Source organism: Acanthochromis polyacanthus, chromosome 8 (genome assembly GCF_021347895.1).
Source record: "Acanthochromis polyacanthus isolate Apoly-LR-REF ecotype Palm Island chromosome 8, KAUST_Apoly_ChrSc, whole genome shotgun sequence".
In the NCBI taxonomy this organism is placed as follows: Eukaryota; Metazoa; Chordata; class Actinopteri; family Pomacentridae; genus Acanthochromis; species Acanthochromis polyacanthus.
In genome coordinates, this window is record NC_067120.1 from 11,595,868 (window position 1) to 11,614,767 (window position 18,900).

General features: G+C 41.9%; 1 long non-coding RNA gene across 4 annotated transcripts in view; it reads right to left on the minus strand.

The window, feature by feature from the left end:
• Positions 1 to 18,900, minus strand: part of LOC110948956 (uncharacterized) — a 92,235-nt gene that overhangs the window by 40,278 nt on the left and 33,057 nt on the right. For all 4 annotated transcript variants that reach the window (XR_007943874.1, XR_007943872.1, XR_007943873.1 and 1 more), the window contains exon 3: positions 3,096 to 3,486. This is a non-coding gene — a long non-coding RNA (uncharacterized LOC110948956). The remainder of the gene's footprint in view (positions 1 to 3,095; positions 3,487 to 18,900) is intronic.

Below are 18,900 nucleotides of genomic sequence, written 5' to 3' on the forward strand. Positions count from 1 at the left end.
TCTTTGAGCATCTGTTTACTCTGCATGTCTAAAGAAGCCTTTGGTGTGGAGCTCGTCCTACAGGGAGTCTCTGCAGTTCAGGCTTCTCAGTTCTCCAGTGGTTCGTGTATCCAGAGAGGTGCCAATCCAGACGTCTCACCACCTTTCTGAGACGGAGCCCAGAAGGCAGAATCAGGCACAAGTCCCTGGTTAGGACACACTACCGTCTTTTATCAATGTTGACCAGCCAGGCTCCTCGTGGCTCCTGCAAAGCTCCATCTGGGAGCTTCTCTAATCCCTCTTCTTTGTCATCTCAGGTCAGTAGATGCACTACATTTCCACCTTGAGAATTATGACAAGGGAAATGCTCTGAAGGTATGTAAAGACATGGAATTTGTGGATTTTTTTCTTTTTTTGTCAAACTTTGTTACTCATGAGATGTAAATCTCTCTGACAAAACAGCTTTCATCCGCAGGGATCTGAGGACAAACTGAAGTCCAAGCCTGGTTCCGTCAAAATCACTCTCACTCGATATAATCTGCGCTGACATGGTTTCACTTATTTCCAGGCAGCATTAGGGAGGTGAGGATTAAAAAGATAAAACATAGGCTTTTATGTATAGGCCACTTTGCTAATTAGATGGATTAAATGTGCTCTGAGAAGGGAATTAATTTGCAACTGAATGGCAGTTAGCAGGCAAATGCGTATAGCAGATGACACAAACCCCTGAGGGTATTCCATGGTTAGTTTGGTACAATTTAGAAATTACACAACTCGTTTACTAAATAACGGGCTCATTTTTCCCTGAACTGCATTCTTTGGCGCCTCACTGTCACTTGACTTTCAGATGTGTTGAAAATAGGTTAGTCTATTCCAGTGAATGAAGCCTCTTGGTAGTAGCACTCACTGCAGTAATAGATAGCCATTTATAATTCATGAGATGGCTAGTCCCCCAAGTTAATTTTGCCCAAGGCACTGTTTACTTCTGCTTTGTACTTTGTTTAAAGTCAGTTGTTGACAACTCTTGTACATGTCAAACTATCACCGCTAATAATTGCTTAAGGAGACAGAACTTTTGCAAATGTTGGTTCCACCAGAGGTATATTCGCCTCACCCCTATGCAGAACTTCTTCAGATGAATTTTTGATTCATCTCCTTCTCGCTCTTGACAAAAAGTCCTCTGTAATTCAAAGCAATAGCTGTAAGAGAAATTATAAAAAAGAATAATGTAGTATGCACTTCATAACATCCTAGTTTTCATGTGAAATAGGAAACGTCTCTCTTACTCCCTCTCCTCTCCCTCCACCCCCGCCTCTTTCTTTTCTATCGCTGACTTTCTTCTTTTTTCCCCCCTTTCTTTTCTTTTTGCATATTGACCAAAGAGGGACTGTGCTGCTAGATGATGACTGTCACACGCTAAGGATTGACAGACGCTGTTGTAGGAGGAGTAAAGGCCTTGGGCACTACCTCCGTGGGTCAACCCTGCTCTTCTCGCTGCGCAGATAGCGACATTCTCTCAATCCAAGCAGTCACTTGATTAGTGCCAATTATCCGGGCTGTCACTTTCCCTGGTGAGGGTGGCCCAGGATGCGCCCCGTCCCCCACACTTCCCGTCTAGAGCGGACGTGCACTAAAAGTCTGCGCTCATTGCTGTAGGCTGTGGGAATGATTTCGAATGCAGAGACGGAGGGGGGAAAATAAAAGAAATGAGGGAAGCAAGTTCTGAGTTTGACAGTCTGATAGCATTGACTTCCGAGACAGTTACAAGGGGAGTGTCATTTCTCCCACAAAAGACGTCTCCCCAGGGCTGCACCAGCTTCCATCAGTCAGTCAGTCACCAGCTTAATATTCAGCTGTACACTGTCTACAGGACCCAACTGGGTTACATTCGCTAAGGTATACAAAATTCACTTGTAAGTCTGTTGGTTTTCACTCTAAACCAGAGATACTAGCGTTAATATGAATGCGATAAAATGTAGCACAAGTATTAACAGGCGCCATAATTTGTCTAGAACATAATTCATGCGGCTGAAAATAAATTTAGGCAACATTTGGATTCTGAAGGAGGAAGGCCGTAAATCAGTTGAAGCCGGAAAAAATCAAATCCAATCCAAATATGTGTTAACAGCTGGTGCCAACTCTGAACAAACACGCTAAACAAAGACAGGGCAGAGGTAATAAATGTAGCCTCGAGAAAATCAAATGATGGCAATTATTTTAATCAAAAAACAAATTTAACCAGGCTTTTTTTTATAGACTGCAAAACAAACTTCCCTACTGATGCCTTATAAATGTCTCCTCTGTTCCTAAAACTCTCTATTTAAACTCTAAAAGTCACATCAGGCTTATTTTCTTTTCACCTGTTTTAGCCTCAGTCTCTCTGCAGTCACCAGTTCTGGGCTGCACTGCACTATTTTTCCTGGTTCCAAAAACACAATCACAGTGTTTTCGAGCCCCTCTTTAAACAGTGCTGCTGTGTATTTACTGATCTATTTCTTGCCGCTTTCATGTTGTTACTGTGTCTCTTGTAACTTCTCAGTATTCAGCAGCAGAGAAGTGAGACGCCGAGCTCCTCTAAACAGCAGAGGTTATCCTCAGTATGGATGTCTGCAGGGGAGTAAACACCACTGGAGTGCGAGTGAATATTTTGTATGAGAGGATATTAATTATTCATGCCCGCTTCATTGTGTATGATGATGTGTCAGGATGTTTGCCAATAAACAACAATATTCCTTGTAGGATTGATCCAAAATGAAAAGTTGTTGAGCTAGTTCCTCTCAGTGTGGAAAAAAAAAAAAAAGTCTGACGGTTGCAGTATGTGGGAGAGCCGGCGCTAGTACTTATTTATGGAAATATCAATATTGTATCATAATACCGTATCCCCTCCGCTTAGTATAAACAATACAATCAAAAGGGTACTTTAAATCTGGACTGTGAGAATGGCATTAATAGGAGGATTAAGGGAAATGTGAAACCACTGTATACAAAGCTGTGTAATCAAATCAATCTGAAGCAGGAAAGTAAACTGGGTCAGTGTGGTGCTGGGATTTTTCTGGATTGGCAGAAAAGTACACACGGGATAAACAGCAAAAAAAAAAAAAAAAAAAACCTCGTACCTTGTTTTAAAGTGTTTATCCTGCTCAAACGGAGGCTCCAACTAAGTGAGGCACGCCCCAGTGATCCGGCTCGTCATTGGCTCTTAGTGCAGAGTGATGAGCCTGCTGGTGTCTGCGTTGGATGGGGGGGGATTTGTGGTCTCTTTCATGGTAGCGGTGCCCCCGCCGCCGTCTCCCTGTGACCGCCCCGGGGAATACATCACCACACGGGCAGGACAGCAGGCCGGCATGGGCGTTATAATTGCCATCTCCTCCTAGTGCACATTGTGCACTGTGGAGCACGGTGATTAAATCAAAAAACTCCTCTGCATCCCAGCTCTTTACCTTCCAGGCAAAACAGCAGGCTCCTCTGGGATGGGGTCATCATGGCCCCCTCTGTGTTCTGTGATCTCTGAAAAAAAAAAAAGAAAGGGAGGAGGGGGGTGCAAACTGTTCACTATTTTGTACTGTTGGCGGAAAAAACAAAAACAAACCGTGAAGAGGTGTTAAAATCAAGATTCGGCTCCAGATTTTAAGGATACTGAAATGTCTGCATAAATATTTGAATTAGAGCTCAGGGTGAAGAAGAAATGGCAGCTTCATGCTGTCGAATAACAAAAACTCTTAATTGTTTAATATTAACATTTCTATTACAGGCTTCCCTTTTCACTGCTGATTAAACACAGACAGTTTGAGAACACCTTCCATCATTAGCATCCTGATTTAAATGTGTCTGCGATCGTTAAAACACAGATAATTCACCTGAAGCCATAAAGAAAATTAGACCCGGGTTTTACACAGAGTTATCGTCCTTGGACATCCCGCACATACACACCAAAAAGACCATTATCACTTGGGTTAATGGCTTTGTTAATTTGAAGACATTAACAATTGCTCGGCTGTCCCCAATGAATGTGTCATACAAGGCAGGCCTTGTATTGTTAAATGGGTTGCTAAGTAGATTGATTCCTTAGCTGCAAAGCGCAGCAGTGATGTAGGCAAACAGGTTAATTAAACATTTACACACAAACGCCCAACATTCTATTGTACTCCTCTAATTTATGGCATCAATATGCATTTTCATCAGGATTTTTTCGAGAGAGGCATATGTTTGCTTGCTCCATCCTAATTGGCACCATGCCGGCTCTGCTGCACGGCTGTTTTTTGTTGTTTTTTTTAAGGGGTGATTGAGCTCTCTGCAGTCACCCATAATAGGGACATAGGAGTCCCTGCACTGTGCACGGAGACACTCAGATAAAGATTCAAGCACCTGCACCCACACCTCCACCTCCGCTCCCTTTCATCTCCAGCACAGTCAGAGGAAGCAGAACCACTGATTCCTAATCAGCTCCGTCTGCACTGCCTCCACCTCTCGGCTCTCCTCGGCACACACACAAACACAGAGTGTACACATTTGCACGCAGAAATACACACACACACACATACACACACCGAGTCCACCACAGAGATTTCTACACAAGGCTCTGATGAACAAATGTAGAAGTGAGCACCACCACACCTCTTCCGAAAGAAAAATTTCCTTTTCCCTTCTTGTTCTGAAAACTCTTGGGGTCACGAGGACAGGAAAAGTTCTTGCTTTTTTGTTATTTTCGAAGAATTTCTACATTTGTGAGTGCAAAGTGGGATTTGGGCCAGAGGCGTAGATAGTTTCCATCTTTCATGTATCCTCTGCTGACAGAAACCGAGCTGACAGGAAGGCAACAAGGGAACAATCAATCACCTTTCTTTTCAACTTTCTTTTTGGCCCACATATGTGTCGGTTAATTTGTTAACACTGGGGTAAAAAACAGGGGGAAAAAAGGCAGCTTTTCTAGTTTTCTTTAGTGGTTGTCTAAGTGACGGAGCACAACACTTCTGCACTGTAGCAACAGTGAGCTATGATGAATTCCAATGATCACTCCATATGCCAGGCCTCATTAGCTACGGATGTGTTTGCTTACAGCCTCGCCTAAATACCTCAAGTACTAGATGCATGTTGTTTTTCTTTCCCCTTTTAAGTTTTCCCTCTCACTTATTCACACATGCGAAGACACACACGCACGCACACACACACACACACACCCTGGAAAAGCCTTTAATACACTTGCCAACCATGGGCCCTGGGTAAGATTCCTTGAGGGCGATGTGTATCCACAACAGTGTCTCTCCCTCAGACATGTGGCATGGGTAAACAACACGGTTAAGCCTAAAACAATGTGTGTCCCTGATGACTGCAATTATTTATGAAATCAAACACAATTCAGCTCTTCGCCAAGTGGGACAGCTCTCTAGATCACTCAACAAATCTCCACTATTTGCTACTCATAATAGTCTTATAATGGAATCCCACTATTTGTTATCCTGACCATCAGAATGACAGTAATCAATACGCTGATCTCTCACTCAACCAGTTATTCGGAGCATCTAAGCCGAGTGGAACATGTGTAAACTACTTCACCCCGAGGCCGTCCCTCCTCCGGCTGTCTTTGTGGATGATCGCTGACTTACAGCGAGGCGATGGCTAAATTATTCAACTTGTGGTGTTATTGCTCCTGACTGGATGATGCAGAGTGAGAAATGCCAGTGTCAGGACAGTATGCGTGCTCTCGGGGCATTAGCCTCCAGTCAGCAGCTGCTGCAGATGGTATGCTCGCTTTGACATCCACCTTCTCAGCGCGGCTTGTGAGGAGCAATTAACTACCGTGGCAGACACAGGCAGACGAGCTGGTTTCATTTTCAAAAAGGTAAAATTAAAGAGGTGGACTGAGGGATGAGGCCATTCATCACCTGGGCGCCTCTTTATCTCACACTCTCTGGACTTTAAAGAGAGGCAGGACTTTAATCAAACAGTCAGCTCTCCACACCTTTAGGATAGACAGTCAGAAACGCACAGGTGCTGACAAGCAGGAACTTTCCTCAATGTTAAGGTCACTGACCTCTGCCTTATCAGTGTTACTGGAGCTAAAAGATTTGAGACGGTGTTTGCACCGCCTTTTAATTTGTAAGTACAACAGAGTCCGCTTGTACTTTGTGTGTGTGTTTAATTCAACAATACTGAGGTCAGTCTTGATTGTATGAGTTTACTTAAGCTTCCAGAAAAGAAAAACTAAAGATATCTGAGATGATTGGTAGAGTTTGCTGAAGGATTCAGAGGCCTATGAAATGTGGTTAGCTCTTATAGTGCATGAAGATTGACAAAAACCCACCAAATTACTCACAAAATTATTGAAAACTATCCAAAAATATTTTGAAAATTGTGGTAATGACTCAAGAAAATGTTAAAAATGGTATGAAAATTCCTCAAATTCGTCCAAAATGTATCAAAGTTTATCTGCAATCTTTGTCTTTTAAACTGAGACATCTGGATGGACGTAAAACTGATCTGGTTGCAGTTTTTAGCCATTCAATATGAGTCAAAATGACATGAAAGTTGTCCCAAATGACTCAAAAAAAATGTTGAGAAAGTCTTAAAGTCTGTCTGGATTTTTAGTGTTTTTGTTTTTGACGGTGCAGCTGACAGAAAGAAAGAAAGATAAAACAAATTGTACATAAACACTGTAATAAAAAGCACATACATGCTAAAGGTAATGTGCTGTTCAAGGTCTGGGATACACAGCACAAGTCTGCAGCTTTGACATTTTTTAAGTTGTGTTTATTTGTTGCTGCCACACCTAATTTCCAAATCTGCACCAAAAACAACACAAATACAAACACACAGAAAAATGCCATTATGATGACGTGCATCACTAATGATTATTCAAAGGAGGGATGTGCTGTTCATGCAACATAGCATGAAATTCTGTGGGCCGACACAGTAAAGCGATACCCTACATTTCCAGCGCAGAGATTCTAAACCCATAAATCACGGGCAGAAGATAAATATGGGAGGGCAACTAAATTAAATGGTACTTAGCCTTGTGAAATGCACTGTAATAGATCTAAGGAGGAGGTTTAGAGAAACAAGGAGGTGTGCGTCCTCCTTTCTCCAGCCAGCGGTTGTAACCCTCAATGATCTCCCTTAACACAGAGGAAACCAAAGATCATAACAAGACCTTACTGGAAAACGGATCTCATTAGTTGCCTGCATACCTCTCCCATCATTTCAGAGTAGCCTCCTTGGGAATATAGAAAGAGGGCTTTGTCTGCTCTGTCCCCGAGCTCTTGTCAAAATCTTCTTAATTGTGATTAATTGCAGACCCGTAAAGACTTCCTTTATCCCAAGTACAAATAATACAACAATAATAATAATACAAATAACAGCCTTCTCTCGCTAAACACTACATTATTCATCGATTACAGCTCTGTTTTCTGCAAAATAAAATCCCTGCCGTGAATACGCTGCTCGAGAGAAGAATGTTTTTTTCCCTATTTTCACAGCGACTTGAAAAATATATCCATTTCTTTGCAGAGAATGCCCTAGCTCCGGGCTCCTCTGCATATCGGAGGTTTTCTCTCTGTGGACTCAATTGTTATGGATGCTGTTTATGGTGCTGCTATGACAAGTGTGAAGGGCAGGCGTGGAGAAAGATGTATCGCTCGCTTATCTGCTCAGTGTCTGAATATGTTATAGGATTGTAAATGACCCTATATCATGACATGAGTCTCACAACAAGCAACCCCCCCCCCCCTTTTTTTTACCCCCCTTATTTTACTCTCTATGATAACTTTTTGACACAAAGTGACAAATATTGCTCGGGAGCCTAAATGTCTGTAAATTCATTCAATTTGTGTGCACGCTTCGCTTGTGGTGGTGGTGGGGTTGTTATAAAACGCTTCACATGAGATCAAATTATTTCTTTTTTTGTTGTGCCAAAATTCCCCTCACATGACAGAAGTTTCTCCTAAGTTTGCAGAAAGTCGCGGAACGAAAACAGCTACCTGTGAGCAAAGTAGCAGGGATGAGTGACAAGAGGCAGACTAATGATAAGGTTTATAAGTTTTGATAGTTTTTTACGGCCTTCTAGTGGAGCTGAGACGCATCACTGAGATGTGCTCTTGAGCTGCACAGAGAACAATGTGCCTTTGAGACACTCTCGCTGCACCGAAGCAGCCTCGTCCTTCCGCCTCTTGCTGCATATGCTTTATAGCCGACAATAAACCATTTTAGTGCAAAATAAATTGGGATCGTATTGAAATGCTGGCGCTATATATGTCATCGAAGACATACAGTTATTTTTTAGCAAAGCTGGAGCGTAGTTTATCATCATGTGAGTGCTGCGATGGGTCTGTTCCACATCATTGGCTTCTCTTGCTTAGTTAGATTGTGAAGGTCAGAGTTCTCAAGCCTTTTATGGCTGTTTAACTTCGGAGAATTATCACATGGGCAGGACTTGGCTGATATATGCTGCACAGTCCCACCTCAGCATAGTGGTATATACATCTTGCATTTTAGGTAAAAGATCTAACGTCATTATTTGGCCCACATGATCAGGGGAAGTGGATATAGTGGTCTGACCTCCCCAAAGATGTCTTTATTGGGCATCAAATATAAAGGAAGTATGCTATTCCACAAATGTCCATGTCTTTGTGGCATAAAAACAGCAGCTTATTTCTAATGTTATTAATGCAGATTGGCTGAATTTCTTCCTGGTGCTGACTATTGTAGAGACATTATGTGGTTGTTTGACTTCACACTTCAAAGCTTCTTTTAAAGCAGCACTTTAAAATCTTAATATTCAAATCATATTGAATTTTCCAAACAATCTAACCAGTACGTCTATTCCAATTAATTTGTTGCGGCTGTGTCAAAGGAATATCTCTGTCAACAGTTCCCAGTTCAAAACTTAGATTAACAAGGGCTCTGGAAAAACATATTTGAATACTGACATTTTCTGCTACAACTATTTGGCTCTAATTGCTTTGTGGAGTCCTAAAACTTTGCAAATATAATTAACACCCCCAGTAAATGAAAATGGTATGAGCACACAGTACAATCAGAGAATTACCATAAGAAAGAGGGTTTTTTTTAAGTTTTCCAAATGAAAGCTTGAGGGGAGAAGGCTTCTCCCCTGAAACACCAAGGTGACATTTTATTTCCAACTGTTAATTGATGTTCTGCTGATTAAAGCACATTTTATGCTGAGGACCAGGGGGGCTCTATTTCTGTAAGCTATCAGTTTGCAGGCACGGATTGCAGCAGAGTTACAAGGCCGGGCTGAACCTCGTGTCTTTTTTGGGGGGATTGCATCAGAGATCCAGTTTCTTCTGGGAAAGCTGCAGAGAAAAGTATAATTAGCATTTAAAATTAGCCATCTATTGTGTTAACACTCATATTTATATCATAAGTCTTACATAAAAGTGACAGTATTAGTATCTTTTTAAAGACTCATGCTTGTATTATAGTCGTACAAACTGGAAGTGGAGTGCATTTGTGGTTTATTTTATAGTCCTGTTGTTATCGTATTGTAAAATTGATGATATTATTTCACTTATAAACTCCCCGTATCATTAATCAGCGCGCAGTATTTGTTAGAGCAAAGCAGACTAATAATTCAAATCTGCAGCTTATTTATGGAAGTGTACAATTGATAAAATGCCAGGAAGCAGTAATCTTTTAAAGCACTTCTTACAAAAACCTCTTTGTCAGAATAATCAACACAATCTGCATAATTTACATTACTTACTTAGATGCATGTACAGCCCGAGCTTAAAGTAAAGAAGTTTGTTTTCTCATGTTTGTGCCTATTAGCCACAAATTAATTAATCCACCATCCAAAACCCAATTAAGCCACGAGCTATATTAATACATCGCCGGCTTCCCAGCAAACAGAGGAAGTACCACAGAAGCACTATTATTTCCACAAACATAATCACATTTTGCTGCAATAGTTGCACCCACGGTTTATTATGATGTTATTCAGAGGAGACTAGAGCTGTTTGGGGTAAAGAAAAAAAAAAAGGAGTGAAACCTGAGCAGGGAGATGATTTTAAAGATCAAACAAAGCTGGTTTATTTTTCCACCACTAGGGGGAGAGGTGCTCCTCACAGGTCTCACTATGAGCAATAATATGCAGCTATAAAGTACTGATGAGGCAGCTCAGTGAATACTTATGAAGAGTCCTGAATTAGATTCACTCGCACAACCTTGGTCATCTTATTCAAAACGCCCTCACTCTGGTTTATAGCCCGTGTATAACGACACACCCAAAGCACCAATCACATAATTACCAGCGTCTCAAACTTGAGTATTCATTCAGCGTGGCTCCCTTCAGCCTTTCAGATTCCTCTATCCATCAATGATGTGAAAAACTTCAGCTCCTCCATTTAATATTGTTTGTTTTGTTGTTTGTCAACACAACGGAGGAGATGTGCTTTTCTAAAGCCTGGTGTTAAAGAGGCACCCCAAAGAAGAATACACACAGGGTTGCCATGGAGCCCATTGATGTGCAAATGTTTTCATTTAAATATTTTTAAGAGGATCAGCTCAGATTACGCCAAAGTTTGACAGAGATAATTCGATGGCTTGTGTAGCAGCTTTGTTTGTGGAGACCATCATTCAGGGCACGTCAGACCACCTTCACAAGCCACATAGCCTCTTTAATGAAGTTTACTTTGAGAAAAAGGCCAAAGCTAGTACCTTTTCTCCATGCAGGGCTGCATTAGGGGAAATCTCCTCAAACCATATTAGCAATCAGATTAGTGTGTGTATTAAAGTGTATATTTTTGCTTATGCAGCTGCAGGAGGCTAAACGAGTGTGGGTGACAGTTTGCATTATTGCAGTTTCTTACAAAAGTTAACATACTGTCTTATTTCATTCGACAACGCTGCAATAAAAATGCCAACAAGCTGGTCTAGTAGCATGCAGCGGATATATTTGCTCTTTTTCTTGCATTATAGATAAATGCACCATGGAGACCCCCCAGTATTTGGGACAAGGGAGAAGAGCTTAAATATTTATGCCTAAGCCTCTGGAGGCCCACTATTAGTAGTAAAATGTTTTACTTTCTGGGGCTGTCACTCTGCTCTGGCTCCCATTAACAACAGGGCTGACAGGGACCTCTGGGTCAAACACTTTGAGGCAACAAAAGGCCCTGATGAAATCACTCAGTGAGACCCAAATTACTTCTGTGTCATTGCTGAACAATATTTTCTCCCCAAAGCATTCCTCCTTCTGTTAACGCCATGACCCCTTCCACTGCATATGGAAAGGATTGTTTGTCTATAACACTGGGGGATGGAGATGAGGAGAAGTTCATGGACAATGTTCCTGGCTGTGTTAGCCCCCGCAAGCAGCGAGGCTCTCCTCCCTCTGTTTTGTTGTGCTTTGTGAAAAAAGTTGATAAAAACAGGTTGTAAATGGAGATGGGCAGTTGGAAATGAACATGTTGGGGTGGAGCAGTGAAGCGGGAAATCCAAATATACAAGACCTCAAAGAAAACTGGCGAAAGCAGAGCGAGAATCCCCAGGGATGCTGTGTGGGGCTCACTGAAACTCAAACAAGACGAGCAATTGAGAAAATGATCCAATAAATTAGAAAGAGAACGCTGAGATTTCTGAATGTGCTTTTGTGGAGACGGGTAAAAAATATGTTTAAATCTACTCATAAATAAATGAATTAATTTCTCATGCATGTCCATTAAGGCATTTAATAAAATTAAGGGTAAGGGCAGCCAAAAATGAAAGCCAAAATTCAATATTTGAATACTCTATTTGTTATGAACTTAACTATTAACAAGATCTAATAAAGTGCACTCAGGATTGTCAAGCAATCCTTCAAGACGCATCAAAAATACACACGGATATGATCCGCAAAGAAAGATTGACAATTGAGGCTTGCTTTCAGGCAAGCTATAGAATAATGGTAAGAGTGGCCACAATTGGATGAGCTCAAACAGTATCAGAAAGGCCTGGAAAGGAATGAGCAGGCAGGCAAGCTTCAAATCCCCTCTCAATCCTAAGTGGGTGGTCCTTTCACTGTGGGTAACTGTGCAGTCGCCAGGCATTCGCACGGAGGTTTTGAGGAGGACTGGCTCTCCAGACGCAACATTCACCAGCCCAGGCCCATACATCCACAGAATTAGATTCATGCTACACTGACTTTATTTAAGCTAAGAGTCCTGGCAGTGGCAGCATTAAATGACAGCCAGTTCTCCGGGCCTTTTCTCTGGATTAAAGGATGATTCAGGAGAGGAAGGCAGAATGGCTTAAGAATTCATTCAAGGAGAAAGAAGTCCATAGTTTATCTGAAAAAAGTAACTGAGACTTGCAGAGGTTGCCAAATTCTATTGACCACTGCAGACATGTGTGAAGATTGACAGAGAGATATGCTCTAGCCCCCTACACCACCCACCCATCCTTGACCCCTTCCTCCCAACCACAGGACACACACCATTATTAGGGTTTTATTTATATGGAAGTTAACATGCACAACTGAAAAAAATTCCCCGAGGTTGTTGTGCACAAATAACCTAAGGATAATTTTTTTGGGAATTAAAAATGTTATTTATAGCATATATTACACTTAAACAATTATTTAAAAAGCTGCAAGTGTACTAATTTGTTCTCGAAAAGCAACAGGACCAAAAATAAAAAAAAAAAAAAAATTACCTGTCTACTTTTTTTTTTTGGCTAAATTCATTAAAATTATTTTGCCTGTTTTCATTCATCATCAATAATTCTCAGTATTTTATGTCAGAAATGCATCTAATTTAGATATTACGATGGTGATTGTTTTTAATGTTATCTGTTTACACAGTTTTAGGAGCACTTTTACTCCTAATAGTCAATATTTGAGTGCCACCCAGGCATGGGAATGAAAAGTAGCCATGCAGCCTCCTCGCCAAGCACATAAGAACTGTTTAAGTTGGCCCCACAAGTCATACATTTCAATGATTTCAAAGAGACCTCCAATTAAAAGCTACAAACATGTCTTTGGAATGTGAACTAACACAATTAAAAGTGCTTCATGAGTGTATTAGAGGAATAAGTTGTGAATTAGCACTTTGAATACACAAGGCTGTTTTCATTCCTGAACCCTTTCACTCATTCAAGAAGCTGAGGGAAAGGGGTCTTTTTGAAGTCAGCCGGTTCTCTTTCTTTTTTTTCTCTCTCCGGGCAAAAGAAGATTGAGTCAGCCTAATCTGCTCCTTGTACATTTGAATGTCTTCTGCAAAGAGCTCATCCTGGCTGCTTGATAAAGGCCCAGGTGCAGAGACAGTGGCCGTGCCTAACTTTGTCTCTGTGGGGGCTGTAAATCACGGGGAGAGGGCCACCCTTTGAAGATACAAACTTGCTTTTCCCGCTGATTTGTGGCCAGAAGGGCAAGCCCTTTTCCAGCCCCGCACAATGCTCTCACCAAACCAGAGAGGATGTCAGAAAGGAGGTTAACTCATAACTCGCTGATGTGCTTGAGAGCCCTCAATCAAGCTGCACAACGCACACACTCCATAGCGGTAAGAAGCAGCGCTCCTGACTGTCAAAGGTCAAGTGGAATAGAATAGAATAGAATCACTTTATTCATCCCCAAAGGGAAATTCAGGAGGAAGAAGAAGGCTTAGGTGACACCATGAGGATTTGGTCACAGTCAGAAAATCATATGCAAACAAAAATAAAGCTTTCCGGACATGCCAGACATTAACTTTCTTTCTCTATGAAGGAGTGACACATAAGACGAAGCTGTGAATCTAGCGTGACCGTTACACTCTGCACTTTATTTGAGATACTTAACAAGTGAATCATAAATAAGGCTTGTAATTTATTTCCTGCTGCAGGGCCCAAACACAGTGTCAATCATCCTGCACTGAGGCATGTTTCACACCTTGTTCATCACCTAACAGGTATGAAAAAACAACACATGAAGGAGCCACAGTGTCAGAAGAAAGATATTCCAATGACTTAGACAAACTTCATTTTATTTATATATTAACCCAGTCTACAACGTGAACCACCCTTACCACATGTTAAACTGATTTCTACTTGAGCATATTTTAATGTCAAGCTCTTTTGGCTGCAGCCAGTGATCCACAACACACACACACACTTTCATTTGTCCACTACAGTGCCATCTAATGATGCCAGAGAAAGGAAATTAGCCGACCATTGCACGCTCCCTTTGACAGAGTCATTAAGGTGGCCAGTGCGAGGCTAAAGTGAAGCCTGTGAAGCTCACTGTGACACACCGGCTTGCATGACTCTGTTTGTTATTTAGATCCTTATTTACACTTTTTGTCAGAGAACAGGCTGGAAGCACAGCAGTGGCTTCCTCCACTGGCCGGATAACAATGAGCTGTAGGGAGCAGCCCGGCAAGGCATTTAGGCCGGCCCTGCCCCATCTGCAGAAGAAGAGGAGAGAGAAGTTTACTGCCTGTGAATCACTTTCACTCCCCCCACACGCACCGAGCTTTTCCTCTCCTACAGATCTCCTGCCTGACAGCTCGGAGATCACGCTGTCAAGTGGAGGAGACTAAAGTTTGATTTCAGTCTGAAACGGAGACCGCAGCAGTCCAGAACGGTTTCAAGTTTTTGCTCTGGATCGTGTAATGAGACGCACAGGAGAAGGGTGCACAGCTGGTCAACTTCAAGAATAAATACCTCAAAGTAACTCGTTCTTCTCGTCTGCTCTACTTTACAGTTCACAGAGGAGAAAGATGGAGGCGGCGAGCAAGTGATGTTCATTTGTGGTTCTTAAAGTGCTGCCCTGGCTCTTTCATCACGTTTCATCATTCTGTGCTTTTGCTAATGAATTTAATGAGCCAAAAAAAGTAGCAAATGAGAAGAACGCCACTTTTTCAATGCATCATCACAAAAGCTGCCACACAAACTGGGGCTTCTTTGCACATACTTTGGTTCCCCAACCACAGCGGAAGATAACACAGAGTGTTTGGGAAATAAATCAAGACCCTGCCAAGTTAAATCTATGTTTTGCATAACGGCAAGCTAATATGTAGCAGGTCATTTCTTTTACTAAAGAAACTAATCAACAAGAGATAAATAATTATAGCTAGAGGTTCGAGAGAACCTTGAAAGCTTGTTTATTGACTGCATATTACATCATTCATAAAGAACCCCATTTCCCATGTGTATCGGTGACTCTCACCATCATTACAATTAGATTAATGAAGTCTACTGTATGATAAGAATACACAAAAATCGCATGTTTAAAGTGGTGTTATGTGAGCCTTGTATGGGTGTGTGCGCCCATTGTAACCTTTTTTTGTTTGGCGACTTCCTGAGAAGACAAGCGGTGTGTTTGGAGGTATCAGCAGCTGTGTGCTACATGCCTCTGATCCAGGCAGCTATTGACTTCCTGAGATTTGAATTAATTACTTGCTTCACAAGAGAAACTGGATTGCAGTGGAACCCCCTAAGAAGTCCAGTCATTCTTAGGAAACTGCCCCATGGACTTGCAGATGGTTTCACTGAGATGTGCTTTCCCATAGAGAACAATTACACAGGGGATTGTGGCGCTGGCATAAACCTGGAGCACACAGTCTCCATTCTGAACATTTCAAAACAGCCATAGGGGAGGTTTGTGACTTAACATAAATTAGACCACCAGGGAATGGGGAGATCTGAAGTGGCGGAAGGGCAATATTGCAGATAAATGCACTGTGCTGAAAGCTTGTGCGCCACAGAAGAAGGAAATTTACACTGTGACACCTTGGAATCAGATTAAAGCCTTTTAATGTTTGATAAACTGCAACCTTATCTGCAAATATATTGTGATTTACTTGGCTTCACCTCTGTGTGTGTGTGTATTCACTCCAAGAAAGGATCCGATGATGAGAGCAATTAATGATGTGAAGAGACAATTACAGTTTATACTTTTGGGGTCTGTGTGTTAGTCGGAAAGGGATTAACTTAGGGCTGCGTTTGTGTTCTGCTTACTTTCAATTGGCTCAAGGCCTTGTGTTTGGTCTTGTTAGTGCCAGCAGCCCCGTTTCCCAGTGAAGAGTACACTTCAGCTGTGATGAAGTATCCAGGAACGCAGAGGTTACCAGTGGCTGCTAATTAACCTCACATTGTGTTGACTAACAAAGAAACAAAGGAACAAAGTGGAATTTCAATGTAGGAGATTATCACAATCACAATGAGCGTAGTGCTGGATCATGCACTTAATAGGGATTTTCACACTGGCCATGACAACATGAGTTTAGATCAAAGACAGATGAAGTTACATTAACAAAACAATACAGTCTTGTTATGCAACAACAAGCAGCCATCTGGGCCTTCTCTGGGATAGGAAGAGGCTCCAAGTGCACAGCATCACCAGAAAGATCATCTTCCTCAACAACTTCTGCAAGCTTGTATTGGATTGTGAGAACTTTATTGCGGCTTTGTTCTGTCTGAGAGGAGGTAGCATCCTTCCTCAAACACATGAAGACAAAGAGGAAACAGGCTGTGTGTTCTTCGCTGGTTATTGTTGTCTCTGTTTCTGTCCCACTGGCTGAATGGCAATTACTGCCGACTTCCTATCCAGAGCGGAGCCTGGGCCCGCTGAGGGTGCCCTGACCTCGCAGTATCCAGAGGGGAGAGACAGGAGCTGTCAAAACTTACACCTCGCCCTGCTCCCGTGGGGAGTTCTCCTCCAGCTGCTGGCCCACGGGGGCTTTGCTGCACACTCCTGTTAATCAGCTCCATCTCATCTCTGGAAGGAACCAGCCCCAAGTGGATGAAGGCCCCCTTTCTCACCTCTGCTACCTAGCGCACCTTTGAAGTCCTGTGTAAGTGTTAGTTTACGGCTGGAGAGGGTAGATAAGATCCCAAGGAAAGGTGATAAATTAGCTTTTCGTCCCACATTTAAAAGGGGAAATAGCAGGCTGCTAAAATCCACAGAATCTGTTATAGTTCTAACACCTAACAGCTAAAGCACTTGAGAAGCAAAAACATCGCAGTGTCAAATCTGTTAAGTACCTTCATTAAAGCAGCTTGTTTGTAATGGCGTTTAGCTGACTTCCCACACTGAGGTTCTGTATGAATAGGCATTTGGTCAAACTCTGGCTGCGGGACTTTTCTGAGAACAGAATTCTTAAATATAATTATCCAATAGCCTAGAAGTCCAACAGATTCACTAGAATAGACAAGCTGGAACAGAGCAGACACTTTTGGCCCTCAGAACACACCCTTTACCGGCATTCCAAATTAAACACCGGAGAGTAAAAAATAAATGTCTAATTAACCGAGTGGAATTTGATATTTGCATTATTGGCCACTTTGACACTGCAAAAGCAAAGAAGAGTCCAAAGCCTGCCAATTTTAGCCCATTTACACACTGAAATTAAACATGCAGGTTAGATGTAGAGGCTGAAAGTTGAGAATGACACGACTGGAGCCTGAAATTTGATGAATGGTTTTTCTGTTGATAGTCTCTCTCTCTCACTTTGTCTCAACCCGCCCAACATTTGCACAGACTGAGGCTAAAAGCAAGTGATCCATCTGCATAGACACGGCAGTGTGTTGCATCACATACAAGACCGTAAACTGGAAATATGTCAGACGTGACTGTTGCTGCACTGTGAGAGAAAAATCACATTGATTATTATATTATAAATCATGTTAGCTTAATTTGCACAGCTAAAAATCACACGTTTAGAATGTGCCTTACAGGGTGGAACAATATGTGGTGTCTACAGTCTGTGTATGTTTACAATTCAAGAAGAGCAACAGAGGGGTGTCGGTTACATTTTGCAAATTGTAAAATGGATTAAATGAAAAATAATTCAATATATCCTACACATACATTTCATATTTGGGAAAACCTTGCATCCCTGTGACAATACACATCCTTATCGTTAATAACAATCATCACCCCATTTCCTAAAACCATTTTCTTTATGACACCTCCTTCCACAGTGGAGCGCTTCAAAATTTCACTGTCTGCAGCACAAGGCTACACCGAGAAATCCAATTCCTAAAAAATACATTCTCACTTTTCCTTCCTTTTTTTGTGAGTTGAAAACCTTTTCAAATTTATTGCGTGAAAACACAGTTCCTAAAACAAGAACCTGCAGCCTGCCATAACTTCCACGGGAGCCACTGTCTGTTGCAGCTCAGTGGTGTTTTGCCGCTGCCACCCGCTGACATAATTTGTTTCACAGTCACCACCCAGCAGCATGAATCAGATGTTGACACTCTAATTTCATGCACACATGGGTGTTTGGCTGAGCCAGCCTTGAATGTTGCTGCATCCCCACCCCCCACCCCTCGTCTGCCCACTATACCTGCCCTTTGCCCTCCGACACAGCCATGTAATGTATTTAGCCTGGGAGTCACACATTATGACTGATGATTTAACCATATATTGCTACAATCATGAGTGGAAGCTGAAACTTGTAGAATACAGCGCCAATGCGGTGTTATTTTTATAAAGCAAAAATGTGATCTTTAGTAAAATATTATGAAGGGCAAGATTTTTTTTTGCTGTTGTTTGAACACCTTAGGATAAATTGGAAAGTGGTCTCAAGGTGACAGGTTAAAAAGACTGATATTAATGCAGTCACAAGTGTCCGAAAATGAGATTTTCTGCTCAATACCTCCTCTTCCGCCCATCAGAAAAGCCCCAAGTTGCTCTGTTTACCTCTAAACTAAATCTGTTTACCATGGTCCTACAGCTCCATCTGAAAATATTTGTTTTACCCTGTTGTTTTTATTTAAAAAACTACACGTACTTGCAAGAAATAATAAAACACAGCCACTGGCCATGTTTCAAAATGTCAAAGGCTTGTCAGGGATTGACACATTTGCCCAGTATAATTAATGCAAGTTTTGTCTATCACTGATTATTTAGCGTCTTCTCCTAAAAGTCAGCGCTGACAGCCTGCTGCGGGAGAGAGGATGAGCTACCTGCCATCGGTCTGCGTCCTCATTCTGTCAGCTCCAAACGGCAGC